We start from the raw sequence: 19683 nt of genomic DNA on the forward strand, positions 1-19683 counted from the left end.
GGCTTTCAAGCCAGAGACCCTAGGACCCAGGCCCCCTGCCCCCCCACCAAAGAGCAGACGCCAGCCAAAAGAAAACCGCAGCTCTGATAGCAAGCTACACAAACTTCAGGACCCCCCGTGACCCTACACCCAACCGTGTCAGGAAGCAGCCCTGATCACCCGCAATCCAGCACAGCTCTGGGACACCTGGGCTCTGCAACCAGACTGCAGGACCCGTTCTGTCTGCCAGTAGGTCAGCACTAGCCAGGACCTTTGTACCCACGAGTGGATGGGCAACAGCCTGGGGTCTCTTGGACAGACTCCACCCACTAATGAGCCAGCATTAGCCACGGGCCCCCCTAGGTTCTGCAGTCAATCACCCTGTGACCCAGACCTGAGCTAAGTAAAGGTAGAAAAAAATAAATAAATCTTTCTTGGACTTATCAGGAGATGGCTCAAATCAATAAAATTAGAAACGGAAAAGGCGAAGTTGCAACCAACACCACAGAAATGCAAAGGATCATAAGAGATTACTAGAACTACATGCCAATACCATGGGTCACCTAGCAAAAACGAACAAATCCCTAAAAAAATAGTCTCCCAAGTGTGAAACATGAACAGAAAACATGAACAGACCAATTACCAGTAGTGAAATGAATCACTAATAAAAAAAAATAAAAATAATGTGACATATAACCTGTGTCACACCACTCAAACAACAACAACAAAGAATAGTACACGACCAATAGAATTCTCAGGTGAATTCTATCAAACATTTAGATAAGAACACCTATCCTTCTAAAGCTATTCCAAAAAACTCAACGGAAGGAATGGTTACGAACTCATTCTATGAGGCCAGTATCACCCTGATACAAAAACCAGATTAGAAAAAAAAAAATCAGGCCAATATCACTGATGAACATATATGAAAAAGTCCTCAAAAAAATTACTAGCAAACCAAATACAATAATAAATTAAAAGGGTCATACACCATGATCAAGTGGGATTTAACCCAAGGATACAAAGTTTTCAATATCCACAAAATTAATATGATACCCCACATGAACAAACTGATAAAGAACACACGATTATCTCAAAAGATACACAAATGTATCTTTTGACAAAACTCAACATCTACTTAGGATAAAAAATCTTCAGAAAGTGGGCAAAGGGAACATACCTCAACATAATAAAGGTCACACATGACAACCCACAGCCAATATCATACTCAACTATGAAAACTGAAAGCATTTCCTCTAAGATCAGAAGACAATGAGGCCCACTCTCACCACTTTCATTCAACACTGCTGGAAGTCATAGCTACAGCAATCAAACAAGAAATAAAAGAAATCTAAATTGGAAAAGAAGCAGTAAAAAAAAAAATTTAACACTACTTGCAGGTATCATACTATATAAAGAAAATCCTAAAGATGCCACTAAAAAACTGTTGTTGCTGCTAAGTCGCTTCAGTCGTGTCCGACTCTGTGCGACCCCATAGAAAGCAGCCCACGAGGCTCCCCCGTCCCTGGGATTCTCCAGGCAAGAACACTGGAGTGGGCTGCAGTAAAGGGTGCAAAATTAATATAGAGAAATCTGTTGCATTTCTATATACTAACAACAAACAAAAAGAAACTAAGGGAGTACTCTCACTTAAAATGAATAAAATTCCTGGGAATAAACTACCTAAGGAAATAAAAACTGTGCTTGAAAAACTGTAAGACAACTATTAAGACACTGGAATGCAAAAGCAGGAAGTCAAGAGATAACCTGGAGTAACAGGTGAGTTTGGTCTTGGAGTACAAAATAAGCAGGGCAAAGGCAAACAGTTTTGCCAAGAGAATGCACTGGTCATAGCAAACATCATCTTCCAGCAACACAAGAGACGACTCTACACATGGACATCACCAGATCATCAAGACTGAAATCAGATTGATTATAGTCTTTGCAGCCAAAGATGGAAAAGCTCTATACAGTCAGCAAAAACAAGACAGGGAGCTGATTGTGGCTCAGATCATGAATTCCTTATTGCAAAATTCAGACTTAAACTAAAGAAAGTAGGGAAAACCACTAGGCCACTCAGGTATGACCCAAATCAAATCCACTATGATTATACAATGGAAGTGACAAAGACATTTAAGGGATCAGATCTGATACAGCATGAAGAACTATGGATGGAGGTTCCTAACACTGTATAGGGAGGCGGTGGTTAAAACCATCTCCAAGAAAAAGAAATGCAACAAGGCAAAATGGCTGTCTGAGGAGGCCTTACAAATAGCTGAGAAAAGGAGAGAAGCAAAAGGCAAAGGAGAAAAAGAAGGATATATCCATCTGAATGCAGAGTTCCAAAGAAGAGCAAGGAGAGATAAGAAGGTCTTCCTCAGTGATCAATGCAAAGAAAATAAGAGGAAAACAATAGAATGGGAAAGACTAGAGATCTCTTCAAGGAAATTAGAGGTACCAAGGGAACATTTAAGGCAAAGATGGGCATAATAAAGGACAGAAACAGTGTGGACCTAACAGAAGTAGAAGATATTAGAAAAAGGTTTTAATGACCCAGATAACCACGATGGTGTGACCACTCAAGTACAGCCAGAACTTCTGGAGTGTGAAATCAAGTGGGCCTTAAGAAGCATCACTATGCACAAAGCTAGTGGGGGTGATGGAACTCCAGCCGGGCTATTTCAAATCCTAAAAGATGATGCTGTGAAAGTGCTGCACTCAATATGCCAGCAAATTTGGAAAACTCAGCAGTAGCCACAGGACTGGAAAAGGTCAGTTTTCATTTCAATCCTGAAGAAGAGCAATAACTAAGAATGTTCAAACTACTGCACAATTGCACTCATTTCACAGGCTAGCAAGGTAATGTTCAAAATTCTTCAAGCTAGGCTTCAACCTACTGAACTGGGGAATTCATCTTTCAGTGTCATATCTTCTTGCCTTTTCACACTGTTCATGGGGTTCTCAAAGCAAGAATGCTGGAGTGGTCTGCCATTCTCTTATCTAGTGGATCACATTTTGTCAGAACTCTCCACTGTGACCCATCCATCTTGGGTGGCCCTACACAGCATGGCTCATTGTTTCATTGAGTCAGACAAGGCTGTGATCCATGTGCTCAACTTGGTTAGTTTTCTGTGGTTGTGGTTTTCATTCTATCTGCTCTCTGATGGAAAAGGATAAGAGGACTGTGGAGGCTTCCTGGTGGGAGCGACTGGCTGTGGGGAAAACTGGGTCTTGCTCTCCTGGGCAGGGCCATGCTCAGTAAATCTTTAATCCAATTTTCAGCTGATGTTCCCTCCCTGTAGTTTGTCCAGAGGCCAAACGATGATAGGGATAATGGCAGTGATGGTGACCTCCTTCAGAAGGACTTCTGACAGCACTGTTGTATCCAGTGCCCCTGACCCCACAGCAGACCACTGCCGACCCACGCCTCCACCAGAGACTCCTGGACACTCACAGGCAAGTCTGGCTCAGTCTCTCCTGGGGTCACTGCTCCTTTCTCCTGGGTCCTGGTGCACACAAGGTTTTGTCTGTGCCTTCCAAGTTTGTTTCCTCAATCCTGTGGATGTTCTGTAATAAAATCCCACTGGCCTTCAAAGTCAAATTCCCTGGGAGTTCTCAGTCCTTTTGCTGGATCTCCAGCTTGGGATATCTGTTATGGGCCCTAGAACTTTTGCAACGGTGTAAGAACTTCTTTGGTATAATTGTTCTCCAATTTGTGGGTCGTCTGTCGATGGCTTTATAGTGGGGCTAATGGTGACCTCCTCCAAGAGGATTTATGCCACACTCTGAGCCTCCCAGGTCTGCTGCAGCCAGAGCCCCCATCCCCCTGGCAGGCCACTGCTGTCCTGTGCCTCCGCAGGAGACACTCAAACACTCAAAGGCAGGTCTAGCTCAGTCTCTTGTGGGGGTCACTGCTCCTTTCTCTATGTCCTGATGTATACAAGGTTTTGTGTGTGCCCTCTGAGTGGATGAGAGTGAAAAAGGTGGCTTAAAACTCAACATTCAAGAAATGAAGATCACAGCATCTGGTCCAATCACTTCATGGCAAACAGATGGGAAACAATGGAAACAGTGACAGACTTTATTTTCTTGGGCTCCAAAATCACTGCAGATGGTGACTACAGTCATGAAATTAAAAGACACTTGCTCCTTGGAAGAAATGATATGACAAACCTAGACAGCATGTTAAAAAGCAGAAACATTACTTTGCCAACAAAGGTCGGTATAGTCAAAGCTATGGCTTTTCCAGCAGTCATGTATGGATGTGAGAGTTGGACCATAAAGAAGGCTGAGCACCCAAGAATTGATGCTTTTGAACTGTGGTGTTGAAGAAGACTCTTGAGAGTCCCTTGGACTACAAGGAGATCAAGCCAGTCAATTCTAAAGGAAAACAATCCTGAATACTCATTGGAAGGACAGATGCTGAAGCTCCAATACTTGGGCCACCATCTGATGCAAAGAGCTGACTTATTAGAAAAGACCTTGATGCTGGGAAAGAAAGATCGAAGGCAGGAGGAAAAGGGGACGACAGAGGATGAAATGGTTGGATGGCATCACCGACTCAATGGACATGAGTTTGAGCAAGCTCTAGGAGATAGTGAAGGACAGGGAAGCCTGGCGTGCTGCAGTTCATGGGGTCGCAGAGTCAGAAATGACTGAGTGACTGAACAACAATAAGGCTTCAACAGTACATGAACTGAGAACTTCCAGAAGTTCAAGCTGGATATAGAAAAGGCAGAGGAACCAGAGGTGAAGTTGCCAGCATCTGCTGATCATAGTGATAGCTTACGCTGAACAGTGTTCGATTCGTGATCTCTGAAGATTTAACTGCAGGACCAGGGACCAGGCTTGATCACTCAAGAGCTTTTGTATAGCAGAGTTTTATTAAAGTGAAAAGGGACTGAGAAAGCTTCTGACACAGACATCATAAGGGTTATGCAGAGTGCCCCTCCCTTCCACAGTAATAGCAAGCCCATCCGTTTTCACCTGGGTCCCTCTGGGCATTTTTCTCAGGCTATTTAAGAACGGCTCTGACAGCCATTACTTTTTTCGCTGCCTTTCTTTCTTTTCCTCATATTCCCTGCCATAAAAAACTGAGTCAGTAGCAACAGAGTATCTAAAGACTGATTTGGTCCATACATCTGTTTTAATAGCTTACAGCAGCTATCTGGAGCCAACTGAGTGAGAAATCTATCCTTTAAGATCACTCTTTCCTCTTCACTTTCAGGATCTGCACAGGGATTCCCTCACTCTAGGAATTTACCAGGAGCTTCCTTCTCCTCCTGTTCTATGTTTGCCAATTTGGCATAAAGTCTTAGCATGTGCTTGCCTGAGTCCTTCAAGAACACACCTACAAAATGACTCTGATCCCATCTTCCTTTACGGTGTTGTAGTCCCAGTCTGGTTCTATAGTTGGGACCGCCTGATTCCCAGTGGGGAGGGCGGCTATCTCGTCCTCCCTCTTCCCTACTGATTCATTACCAAGCCATTCATCTCCATAAGCAACCGCTTTTCCCAAAACTCGAGTTTTTGAGTCAGGGGTTAGTGTTCATCCCAGGATATACATCACATCCTTCTAAGCAAGGTCGTAAAGCAGAGTAATACCTTTAAAGGTATTTTTTTATATTATAAAATCTAATTAATATATTATAAATCTAATATATTTTTCTGGGTCCTCTAAATAGTCTCCCAGATCCTCCTTGATTCTTTTTTAATTAATTATTTTACAATATTGTATTGGTTTTGCCATACATTGACTTGAATCTGCCATGAGTGTACATGTGTTCCCGATCCTGAAGCCCCCTCCACCTCCCTCCGCATACCATCCCTCTGGGTCATCCCAGTGCACCAGCCCCAAGCACCCTGTATCATGCATCAAACCTGCATATCACATATGATATTTCACATGTTTCAATGCCATTCTCCCATATCATCCCGCCCTCACCCTCTCCCACAGAGTCCAAAAGACTGTATACATCTGTGTCTCTTTTGCTGTCTTGCATACAGGGTTATTTTTACCTTCTAAATTTCATATATATGCGTTAGTATACTGTATTGGTGTTTTGCTTTCTGGCTTATTTCATTCTGTATAATAGGCTCCGGTTTCATCCACCTCATTAGAACTGATTCAAATGTATTCTTTTTAATGGCCGAGTAATACTCCATTGTGTATATGTACCACAGCTTTCTTATCCATTCGTCTGCTGATGGACATCTAGGTTGCTTCCATGTCCTAGCTATTATAAACAGTGCTGCAATGAACATTGGGGTACACGTCTCTTTTGATTCTGGTTTCCTCAGTGTATGAGCCCAGCAGTGGGATTTCTGGGTCATGTGGCAGTTCTATTTCCAGTTTTTTAAGGAATCTCCATAGTGGCTGTACTAGTTTGCATTCCCACCAACAGTGTAAGAGGGTTCCCTTTTCTCCACACCCTCTCCAGCATTTATTGCTTGTAGACTTTTGGATAGCAGCCATTCTGACTGGTGTGAAATGGTACCTCATTGTGGTTTTGATTTGCATTTCTCTGATAATGAGTGATGTTGAGCATCTTTTCATGTGTTTGTTAGCCATCTTTATGTCTTCTTTGGAGAAATGTCTGTTTAGTTCTTTGGCCCACTTTTTGATTGGGTCTTTTATTTTTAGGAATTGAGGTGCAGGAGTTGCTTGTATACTTTTGAGATTAATTCTTTGTCCATTGCTTCATTTGCTATTATTTTCTCCCATTCTGAAGGCTGTCTTTTCACCTTGCTTATAGTTTCCTTTGTTGTGCAGAAGCTTTTAAGTTTAATTAGGTCCCATTTGTTTATTTTTGCTTTTATTTCTAATATTCTGGGAGGTGGGTCATAGAGGATCCTGCTGTGGTTTATGTCAGAGAGTGTTTTGCCTATGTTTTCCTCTAGGAGTTTAATAGTTTCTGGTCTTACATTTAGATTTTTAATCCATTTTGAGTTTATTTTTGAATATGCTGTTAGAAAGTGTTCTAGTTTCATTCTTTTACAAGTGGTTGACCAGTTTACCCAGCACCACTTGTTAAAGAGATTGTCTTTTCTACATTGTATATTCTTGCCTCCTTTGTCAAATATAAGGTGTCCATAGGTGTGTGGATTTATCTCTGGGCTTTCTATTTTGTTCCATTGATCTATATTTCTGTCTTTGTGCCAGTACCATACTGTCTTGATGACTGTGGCTTTGTAGTAGAGACTGAAGTCAGGCAGTTTGATTCCTCCAGTTCCATTCTTCTTTCTCAAGACTGCTTTGGCTATTCGAGGTTTTTTGTATTTCCATACAAATTGTGAAATTATTTTGTCTTATTCTCTGAAAAATACCGTTGGTAGCTTGATAGGGATTGCATTGAATCTATAGATTGCTTTGGGTAGTATACTCATTTTCACTATATTGATTCTTCTGATCCATGAACACAGTATATTTCTCCATCTATTTGTGTCCTCTTTGATTTCTTTCACCAGTGTTTTATAGTTTTCTATATGTGGGTCTTTTGTTTCTTTAGGTAGATATATTCCTAAGTATTTTATTCTTTCCGTTGCAATGGTGAATGGAATTGTTTCCTTAGTTTCACTTTCTGTTTTCTCATTGTTAGTGTATAGGAATGCAAGGGATTTCTGCACGTTAATTTTATATCCTGCAACTTTACTATATTCATTGATTAGCTCTGGTAATTTTCTGGTGGAGTCTTTAGGGTTTTCTATGTAGAGGATCATGTCATCTGCAAACAGTGAGAGTTTTACTTCTTCTTTTCCAATCTGGATTCCTTTTATTTTTCTGCTGATTGCTGTGGCCAAAACTTCCAAAACTATTTTGAACACTAGTGGTGAGAGTGGGCACCCTTGTCTTGTTCCTGACTTTAGGGGAAATGCTTTCAATTTTTAACCATTGAGGATAATGTTTGCTGAGCGTTTGTCATATATAGCTTTAATTATGTTGAGGTATGTTCCTTCTATTCCTGTTTTCTGTGGGTTTTTTTTTTTTTATCATAAATGGATGTTGAATTTTGTCAAAGGCTTTCTCTGCATCTATTGAGATAATCATATGGTTTTTATTTTTCAATTTGTTAATATGGTGTATTACATTGATTGATTTGTGGATATTGAAGAATCCTTGCATCCCTGGGATAAAGCCCACTTGGTTATGATGTATGATCTTTTTAATATGTTGTTGGATTCTGTTTGCTAGAATTTTGTTAAGGATTTTTGAATCTATGTTCATCAATGATATTGGCCTGTAGTTTTTTTGTAGCATCTTTGTCAGGTCTTGGTATTAAGGGGACGGTGGCCTCATAGAATGAGTTTGGAAGTTTACCTTCTTCTGCAATTTTATGGAAGAGTTTGAGTAGGATTTATAGTAATAGTATGAGTTTGAGTAGAGTTTATAGTAGTTCTTCTATAAATTTTTGGTAGAATTCAGCTGTGAAGCTGTCTGGTCCTGGGCTTTTGTTTGTTGCAAGATTTCTGATTACAGTTTCAATTTCCATGCTTGTGAAGGGTCTCTTAAGATTTTCTATTTCTTCCTGGTTCAGTTTTGGAAAGTTGTAGTTTTCTAAAAATTTGTCCATTTCTTCCAAGTTGTCCATTTTATTTGCATATAATTGCTGATAGTATTCTCTTATGATTCGTTGTATGTCTGTGTTGTCTGTTATGATCTCTCCATTTTCATTTCTAATTTTGTTGATTTTTCTCCCTTTGTTTCTTGATGAGTCTGGCTAATGGTTTGTCAATTTTATTTATCTTCTCAAAGAACCAGCTCTTGGTTTTGTTGATTTTTGCTATGGTCTCTTTTGTTTCTTTTGCATTTATTTCTGCCCTAATTTTTAAGATTTCTTTCCTTCTACTAACCCTGGGGTTCTTCATTTCTTCAAGTTGCTTTAGGTGTAGAGTTAGGTTATTTATTTGACTTTTTTCTTGTTTCTTAAGGTAAGCCTGTATTGCTATGAGCCTTCCCCTTAGTACTGCTTTTACAGTGTCCCATAAGTTTTGGGTTGTTGTGTTTTCATTTTCATTCGTTTCTATGCATATTTTGATTTTTTTCTGTGATTTGTTGGTTATTCAGCAGCATGTTGTTCAGCCTCCATATGTTGGGATTTTTAATAGTTTTTCTCCTGTAATTGACATCTAATCTTACTGCATTGTGGTCAGAAAAGATTCTTGGAATGATTTCAATTTTTTTGAATTTACCAAGGCTAGATTTATGGCCCAGGATGTGATTGATCCTGGAGAAGGTTCTGTGTGCGCTTGAAAAAAAGGTGAAAGTCATTGTTTTGGGGTGAAATATCCTATAGATATCTATTAGGTCTAACCTGTCTATTGTATCATTTAAAGTTTGTGTTTCCTTGTTAGTTTTCTGTTTAGTTGATCTATCCATAGGTGTGAGTGGGGTATTAAAGTCTCCCACTATTATTGTGTTATTGTTAATTTCCCCTTCCATACTTGTTAGCATTTGTCTTACATATTGTGGTGCTCCTATTTTGGGTGCATATATATTTATGATTGTTATATCTTCTTCTTGGATTGATCCTTTAATCATTATGTAGTGTCCATCTTTGTCTCTTTTCACAGCCTTTGTTTTAAAGTCTATTTTATCTGATATGAGTATTGCTACTCCTGCTTTCTTCTGGTCTCAATTTGCACAGAATATCTTTTTTCAGCCCTTCACTTTCAGTCTGTATATGTCCCTTGTTTCGAGGTGGGTCTCTTGCAGACAACATATATAGGGGTCTTGTTTTTGTATCCATTCAGCCAGTCTTTGTATTTTGGTTGCAACATTCAACCCATTTACATTTAAGGTAATTATTGATAAGTATGATCCCACTGCCATTTACTTTTATTGTTTTGGATTTGAGTTTATACACCCTTTCTGTGTTTCCTGTCTAGAGAAGATCCTTTAGCATTTGTTGCAGAACTGGTTTGGTGGTGCTGAATTCTCTTAGCTTTTGCTTGTCTGTAAAGCTTTTGATTTCTCCTTCATATTTGAATGAGATCCTTGCTGGGTACAGTAATCTGGGCTGTAGTTTATTTTCTTTCATCACTTTAAGTATGTCCTGCCATTCCCTTCTGGCCTGAAGAGTTTCTATTGAAAGATCAGCTGTTATCCTTATGGGAATCCCCTTGTGTGTTATTTGTTGTTTTTCCCTTGCTGCTTTTAATATTTGTTGTGTTTGATCTTTGTTAATTTGATTAATATGTGTCTTGGGGTATTTCACCTTGGGTTTATCCTGTTTGGGACTCTCTGGGTTTCTTGGACTTGGGTGATTATTTCCTTCTCCATTTTAGGGAAGTTTTCAACTATTATTTCAAGTATTTGCTCATGGTCTTTCTTTTTGTCTTGTTCTTCTGGGACTCCTATAATTTGAATGTTGGGGCGTTTAACATTGTCCCAGAGGTCTCTGAGGTTGTCCTCATTTAATTCTTTTTTCTTCCTTCCTCTCTATTTCATTTATTTCTACCATTCTATCTTCTACCTCACTTATCCTATCTTCTGCCTCTGTTATTCTACTGTTGGTTCCCTCCAGAGTGTTTTTGATCTCATTTATTACATTATTCATTATATATTGACTCTTTTTTATTTCTTCTAGGTCCTTGTTAAACCTTTCTTGCATCTTTCTCAATCCTTGTCTCCAGGCTATTTATCTGTAACTCCAATTTGTTTTCAAGATTTTGGATCATTTTCACAATCATTATTTGCAATTCTTTATCAGCTAGATTCCCTCTTCCTCTTTTGTTTGGTTTGGTGGCATTTATCCTGTTCCTTTACCTGCTGGGTATTTCTCTGACTTTTTGTCTTGTTTATATTGCTGTGTTTGGGGTGGCCTTTCTGTATTCTGGCTTTGGTGGTTCCTCTTTATTGTGGAGGTTCCTCGCTGTGGGTGGGGTTGGACCGGTGGCTTGTCAAGGCTTTCTGGTTAGGGAAGCTTGTGTCAGTGTTCTGGTGGGTGGAGCTGGATTTCTTCTTTCTGGAGTGCAATGAAGTGTCCAGTAATAAGTTGAGATGTCAGTGGTTTTGATGTGACTTTTCTCAGCCTGTGTATTGAGGCTCAGGGTTATGTTCCTGTGTTGCTGGAGAATTTGCGTGGTATGTCTTGCTCTGGAGCTTGTTGGCCCTCGGGTGGTGCTTGGTTTCAGCGTAGGTATGGAGGCATTCGATGAGCTCCATTGATTAATGTCCCCTGGATTCAGTTCTCTGGTGTTCTCAGGATTTGGACTTAAGCCTCCTGCCTCTGGTTTTCAGTCTCCATCTATACAGCACCATTGATAAAACATCTAGGTTAATGATGAAAAGTTTCTCCACAGTGAGGGACACCTGGAGAGGTACACAGAGTTACATGGAGAAGAGAAGAGAAGAGGGAGGAGGGAGATAGAGGTGACCAGGAGGAGAAGAGGGAGAATCAAAAGGGGAGAGAGCAAGCTAGCCAGTAATCAATTCCTGATGTGCTCTCCACAGTCTGGACCCCTAAGAGATGTTCATGGAGTTACACAGAGAAGAGAAGAGGGAGGAAGGAGACAGAGGTGGCCAGCAGGATAAAAGGGGAAATCAAAAGGAGATAGATCCAGCCAGTAGTAAGTTCCCTAAGTGTTCTCCACAGCCTGGAACACACAAAGAGATTCACCGCGTTGGGTAGAGAAGAAAAGGGGGAGATGGGAGATAGAGGCGACCTGTTGGAGAAAAAGGAGAGTCAAAAGGGGGAGAGAGCAATCAGGCCAGTGATCTCACTCCCAAGTAAAAATGGGTACTGAAGATTGGGTTCTTAAAGGTACAAAGTTGATAACAAATACCAAAAAGCAAAGATTAAAAATCTTGAGTAGAGGTGAGATTCTCAAAAATACAATATTAAAGAAAACAAAAACAAAAAATACAAAAAACAAAAACAAAACAAACAAAACAAAAAACAAACAAAAAAACTGTCACAGAAATTATAAAATACATATATGAAGTTTGCTTTAAAAATAGTGTCTTTTTTTGGCAAGGTAATTGTAGGTTATAAAAAAATTAAAGGAGTAATGGGGACTTAAAAATAAAATAAAATTTTTATTTTAAAAATGATAATAGTAAAAATATATCTAAGACTTTCTCTGGAGCTGTTGCAGACAGTGTGGGGTCAGTTCAATTTCAGATAGTTCCTTGGTCCGGCTTGTACTTCTCACGGTCTATAGGCCCCTTCCTATGTAGTCGGTGCTAACTACAGGGTTTTAATCTATTGCATCTGTCACTTCCCAAGCAGTTCCCTCTGCTTATTTTAGCTTCTTCTGTTTGCTGGTCTCCTCAGTGTCTAATTTCTGCCCTGACACAAGGTGCACGGTGGTGATCACTTTTTTTTTTAAGGCTTGCTTGTCAGTCGTGCTTTGGGGAAGGAGGAACACTGCAAACAAATATCACTGGGGTGTGTTCACAGTGATTCAGCCACACTGGGTTTGCCCTCACTCACGGTGAGTGCTTTCCCAGCCTACACTCCTCAGACTCCAGGTTGCTCTGCCAGGAACTGTCTGCAGCGGGACCTGGTTTGCATGCACTTCCCAGGTCTAAGCCGCTCAGGTTTAGGTTCTCGGGTACTCCACAAAGGCACAGACTTAGTTGGGCCTGCGTTTTGCACCTGTCCCAGGTCCAAGCAGCTCAGGTGACCATTTCCTTGGCGCGCGTAGTTGCCCCAGTTGAAGGCTGCGACTTATCCCCTCCCCCGTCCCAGCCACTCGGTTTTCTCGGTGTACAACGGGCATGCCTTGTGTCTCTTCTGGGAAGCTGATCTCTGGCTGCAACCCTCTCAGTGGATGTCGACTGTCCAAAATCCCAAGAAGTCTTGGTTAGCAACGAAGTCTGCTTGCACTTTGGTATAGGATGCCTCTCTGGGACCGCGATTACCCCTTTGGCTCTGGCTGCCCTCGCCTGCCTGTCTCCAGTGGGGGATGGGCCAGTCCACAGCCAGCTAGCTCTGCTCAGTCTTTTGTTCTGTGAGCGTGCCTGCTGGTGGTTAGGGCTTTTCCTGGGATCATGGGATAGCTATCCCACAGTCTGGGTTTCTATCTCAAGCCAGTTCCCTCAGATTGCCCTCAGGGCATTCAGGCCTGGTCCTTATCGTAAGCAATGCTGCGTGGTCCTCCCTGTCCCTTCCCTGCTTGCTAGTGGGGGATGTGAGCATCTGGGTTGTTGCACCACTGGGAGATGCTGTTAGGCACGTAATCTGTGGGTTTTAGTTATTTATTTTTCCTCCTAGAGAAAATAAATTTTGCCCTCTGAGATTCCAAGGCTCGCCACAGACCCACTGGAGAGAGTGTTTCCTGGTGTTTGGAAACATCTCTCTTTTTTAAGACTTCCTTCCTGGGACGGATTTCCGTCCCTACCTCTTTTATCTTTTTATATTTTGTCCTACCTCCTTTCGAAGACAATGGGCTGCTTTTCTGGGTGCCTGATGTCCTCTGCCAGCATTCAGAAGTTGTTCTGTGGAATTTGCTTGGCGCTCAAATGTTCTTTTGATGAATTTGTGGGGGAGAAAGTGGTCTCCCCATTCTGTTCCTCCACCATCTTCCTCCTTGATTCTCTGTATTTCTTGGTAAGAAAAGGGCTTATTAACTCTTATAGACTGATTATTTCTCCTGGTGGGTGTTTTATGAAGAGGCAACAGCTTGTGCGGCTGTTCCTCAGCCTCTCTGGCTGCTCTGTGCATACGAGCCCAGGGATAGATTGGAGAAATCTGCTTTTCTTTTTCTCTTTGTCTCCTGTTCTCCATCTCATCCTGTATTTCACCCTTAGCTTAGTTTTTGCTGTCTGAGCTTCTCCATCTCATCCTGTATTTCACCCTTAGCTTAGTTTTTGCTGTCTGAGGTTCTCTTACGTCGATGGTCTGAGTTTCTATTGAAACCAGAGTACTCTGAGGTCATACTGAGACAGGGTTTGTTTGGACCTCTACTTGGGCTGTTTAAATCTCAGTTTGGGTTGTTACTGAGACCAAGACAACCATTCCTGGGGAGATTCCCTGACCTTCAGTTTGCCCAGTTTGGAGCCCCAGGATTGGAGGCAAAGTAGGACAGGAGGGAGCTGAAGGTTTCACACCCAAATCTATACCCTTAGGACATAAATCTGGCATGTATCACAGAGAGAAAAAGGGCAACACATATGCTACTTCTAACCATCTCCCTTGTTTTCTACAGAACCGGTCTAATTGTAAAACAGTATTATACTTAAGAGACCGTCCAACCGGCAACCGTTCGCTGTCCTCCAGTGGGCACCGCGGCCATGCACTATCACATAGGAAGACCAGGGATGTCATCTTTAAGCTCTGGGGGTCAAATCTATCGCAGTTTTTCAGGATGCAGTTCACAGGAGTGAGGCTGGAATTGTTAGCTACCATCTGTAAGAGAGAAAAAAGCGAACAGCGCCCTCTTTCTACCGGAGGCATCCCTCCCTGCTCTAGATGGGGGTGTAGACAGACTTTCCACCAAAGCTCTCCTTCCCTGGTCGGACTTAGTCTGTCCCTTACCAACGCAGGCACCATACTTGTCCCTCCTGGTTCCACCAGAGACGGGGTGGGGATGCACCAGGGGCAGACCTGATGGCATCCCAGCCTAGTGTCCAGTTCCTCACCATTAAAGCTTTGCTTGCCTCTGATGCCACCCTGGGTGCAATCAGAGTAACCTTCCAGAACACCTCCCTAGCTAAGACCACTGGGGGAAATATTTGTCTCCTGAGTGCCTGTGCATGACCCTGAGTATATTACTGACCACAATAAGACCAGTATAAACATAAAACCAAACTGTTCCTTCTGAGCGTCACACCAGTATTCTCACAGATTCCACAGAAAGAATAGCTAAGGAGTTGGGACAAAAGCCACCGGAGAGCCTCCTCTGGTCCACTAAGAGCTCGTGTTAACAAAGGAAGAGGCCCGCTGTACTTCCTGAGTAACCTGGAACCCGAGAAATGCTCTTGGAGCTAGAGCTTAGTCTAGCTTCTGAACTTTCAACTCCTAGTGAAGCGAGGCACTTCCTGACTACCAATCTAAGTTTGGGACCTAAGTAACAGCACATAGTAACAGCATAGATCACAAGTCTCTTGAAAGTCTGTGGTCCGACAGTTTAGTAGTTCTAACTTCCCAGGCAATTACGAAGTGGTCAAAGAGACCAGGAAAAGGTGACCGAGAAAGGAAAGTTCAGTCCACATGCTTTGCCCATCTCTGGCCACTCCCCTCGTAGGGAGGTTGGGTGTCTCTTGGCATTGGCAGCTCAGAATAAACCCCCAATAAGGTTCCCCTTTTTGGAGCTGCCTTCAGTCATTACAAGGCACCGCAAAACCACAGAGCAGGGCTCATCACTTGTTTCACGCAGGGCGTGTCATTCATTCACACAAGCACACTGAAGAGTTAGTAAAGCAGAAAACATGTATACTGATAAAGCAAAGAGGCTACAGCTCTGAGTGTTCTTACCTTGTCCTGAAGATCCCGGATGAGCCCCCAAGAAGATAGCTTACAGTGAACGGTGTCAGATTCGTGATCTCTGAAAAAGATTTAACTTCGGGACCAAGGACCAGGCTTGATCACTCAAGAGCTTTTGTGTAGCAGTGTTTTATTAAAGTATGAAAAGAGACAGAAGAAGCTTCTGACATACACATCAGAAGGGGATGGACAGTGCCCCCCTGCTAGTGTTGGCAAGCTGTTTTATGTCTGTTAGAAAGCTATTAATCAGGTAAGAGAGACACTTCCAGGCTGACAGAGTTTCACCAGGCCCCTCTCCCACAATATGCATTTTTGAGACAGGATGGCACGAGGTGTGTCATCCCCCAGCCATAAAACAGTTGGTATGAATACTGGTTTGTTGAGCTATTATCAGCCCTAGGTTTGAGAAAAGAAAAGTTAGTCTTAGGTGGGACCATTTTGAAGAAGGGCAAATTTCAAAGCAAATACATAGTTTCATTAGCATAGCTTAAGAAAAAAAAAATTTCCATAGAGTTTGTTTCCTCCTGCCACTTAAGGGAGAGAAAAAAAATGTCTGAGACTTTCAGCCTATTTTCTCCATTTGGAGACCCCTGACCTTCATGCCTGTTACCCTCTCAATAGAAAAAGCAACGGAATTCCAGAAGAACACCTACTTCTGTTCATTGACTACACTAAAGCCTCTGACTATCCACCTGTTGTGGACCACACAAACTGTGGGAAATTCTTAAACAGTTGGGAATACCAGACCCTCTTACATGCCTCCTGAGAAACCTGTATGCAGGTCAAGAAGCAACAGTTAGAACCAGACATGGAACAACCAAATGGTTCAAAATTGGGAAAGGAGTACATCAAGGCTGTATATTATCACCTTGCTTATTTAACTTCTATTCAGAGTACATCATGTGAAATGTGGGGCTGGATGAATCTCAAGGTGGAATCAAGATTGCCAGGAGAAATATCAGTAAGATATATCTCAGATATGCAGTTGATACCACCCTAATGGCAGACAGAGAAGAGGAACTAAAGAACCTCTTGATGAAGGTGAAAGAGGACAGCGAAAAAGGTAGCTGAAAGCAACATTCAAAAAACTAAGATCATGGCATCCGGTCCCATCACTTCACGGCAAATAGATAGGGGAAAAAGTGTAAACAGTAACAGACTTTATTTTCTTGGGCTCCAAAATCACTGTGGACAGTGACTGAAGCCATGAAATTAAAAGACACTTGCTCCTTGGAAGAAAAGCTATGACAAACCTAGACAGCGTATTAAACAGCAGAAACACTACTCTGCCAATAAAGGTCAGAATAGACAAAGCTATGGTTTTTCCAGCAGTCATGTACAGATGTGAGAGTTGGACCAACCATAAAGAAAGCTGAGCACCAAAGAATTGATGCTTTCGAGCTGTGGGGCTAGAGAACAGTCTTGAGAGTCTCTTGGAGAGCAAGGAGATCAAACCAACCAATCATAAGGGAAATCAACTCTATATTCATTGCAAGGGCTAATGCTGAAGCTCCAATACTTTGGCCACCTGATGTGAAGAACTGACTTGTTGAAAAAGACCCCGATTTGGCAGAAAGACTGAAGGCAGAAGGAGAAAAGGGTGACAGAGGATGAGATGGTTGGATGGCATCACCGACTCAATGGACATGAGTCTGAGCAAACTCCAGGAGACAGTGAAGGACAGGGAAGCCTGGTGTGCCTGCAGTCCATGGGATCGCAAAGAGTCAGACATGACTGAGAGACTGAACAACAAGACAGTGATGAAAGAAATTAAAGACAATACAAGCAGATGGAAAGGTATACTGTGTTCATGGATTGGAAGAATTAATATTGTTAAAATAACTTATCTACCTAAGGCAATATACAGATTCAATGCAATCCCTATCAAAATACCAAGGGCATTTTTCACAGTAATAGAACAAATAATTTTAAAATCTGTATGGAAACATAAAAGGCCCCAAACAATCGTGAGAAAGAAAACCAGAGCTAGAGGAATCACACTCCCTGACTTCAGTATATAATATGAAGCTACAGTAATAAAAATACTATAGTACTGGAACAAAAATAGACAACTAGATCAATAAAACAGAATAGACAGCCCAGAAATAAACATGCATCTATGGTCAAAGCAAGAATATATAATGGAGAAAAGACAGTCTCTTCAATAAATGGTGGTAGGAAAACTGAAAAGTTGTATGTTAAAGAATGAAATTAGAACATTTTCTAATACCACACACAAAAACAAACTCAAAATGTATTCAACACCTAAATTTAAGACCAGAAACCATAAATCTCCTGGAGGAAAACATAGGACAAACACTCTTTGACATAAGTTGTAGCAGTAATTTTTTTGTCTGTTTCCTAAAGTAAAGGAAATAAAAGCAAAATTAGACAAATGGGACCTGATTAAATTTAAAAGCTATTGCACAGCAAGGGAAACCAGAAAACGAAAAGGTAGCTACTAAATGGGAGAAAATATTTGCAACTGATATAACCAATAAGGGGTTGCTATCTAAATATATATATACAGCTCATAAAACAAACAAAAAAATCCAACTAAAAACTGGGCAGAAGACCTGAAGAGACATTTTTCCAAGGTAAAAAGATGGTCAGCAGGAACGTGAAAAGCTGCTCAACACTGGTAATCAGAGAAATACAAATCAAAACCACAATGAATGGTTTTGCATTGAATGGCTAGCATCAAAAAGAACACAAATAACAAATGTCGGTGAAGATGGAGAAAAGGGAACCCTCATACACTGCCAGTGGAAATCAAACTGGTACAGCCACTGTGGAAAACAGTGTGGAGGTTCCTCAAAAAACTAAAAACATAACTACCACATGACCTAGCAATTCCATTCGTGGGTACCTATCTCAAAAAAATAAAAACACTAATTTGAAAAGATACATGCACCCCAATGTAACACAGCAGCAAAGCTAAGCTAAGGAACAATACAATAGCCAAGCTAGAGAAGCAACCCATGTGTTCATCAACGGATGAACAGGTAAATATGTGGTATACACACACACTCTCATACAATGAAATACTACTCAGCAACAACAGGAAAAAAAGAATGAAATTTTGCCAAATGCAACAATATGGATGGACTTGGAGCATATTATGCTTAATGAAATTAAGTCAGAAGATAAATACTGCATGTTATCATTTACATGTAGAGTTTTAAAAAATGAAAGAAACTAGTGAATATAACAAAGAAACAGACTCATACATATAGAGAACAACGGTTACCAGTAGGTAAAGGGAAGTGGGGTGGAAAGAACAAGATAGGAATAGGGCGTTAAAGAAGTATAAACTACGATGCATAAAGCAAAGTACAAGGATATATTGTACAATACAGGGAATATAGCTAATATTTCATAATAACTGTACATGGGGTACTTTTTTAAAAAATTAAAAAATAGTCTAATTATTGCCCTGTGTGTTCCCAAGGGTACAGAAAAGAGAACCAATAAATATAAGTGACAAGGTGCAGCTCAACTGAAAGAAGAAACTTCTAAGTAATTAGGTAGGTGCTCAAAGAATGTGCTCTTCAAACAGGTAATCTGTTCTCACTTAACAAGTATTTATTTCACAGCTGCTGTGTGCAATGTGTCAGGCACTATACCCCTACTGGGGAGACAGACAACAAACAGTAAGACCACAAACCAAATCTCATGTATGTACTCTGCTGCTGCTAAGTCGCTTCAGTCATGTCCAACTCTGTGCAACCCCATAGATGGCAGCCCACCAGGCTCCACCGTCCCTGGAATTCTCCAGGCAAGAACACTGGAGTGGGTTGCCATTTCCTTCTTCAATGCATGAAAGTGAAAAGTGAAAGGGAAGTCACTCAGTCGTGTCCGACTCTTAGCGACCCCATGGACTACAGCCCACCAGGTTCCTCCATCCATGGGATTTTCCAGGCAAGAGTACTAGAGTGGGGTGCCATTGCCTTCTCCGGTATATACACTATATACACATATGTCTGTATGTATATATATCATATATGGGCTCCCTGGTGGCTCAGCGGTATAGAATCTGCCGGCAATGCAAGAGACGCAGGTTCAATCCTTGGGTCAGAAAGATCAAGGAAATGGTAACCTGCTCCAGTATTCTTGCCTGGGAAATCCCATGGACTGAGGAGCCTGGCGGGCTTCCATCTGTGGGACTGCAAAAGAGTCGGGCATGACTGAGCACGCAGGCACATGCATGATGTAGTATATATATTAGGGATATCTCACCTAATCTAGCTGGGGGCAGGGTATAGTCAGTAAAGAT

This window comes from Bos mutus, chromosome 6 (assembly GCF_027580195.1).
Source record: "Bos mutus isolate GX-2022 chromosome 6, NWIPB_WYAK_1.1, whole genome shotgun sequence".
Lineage (NCBI taxonomy): Eukaryota > Metazoa > Chordata > Mammalia > Artiodactyla > Bovidae > Bos > Bos mutus.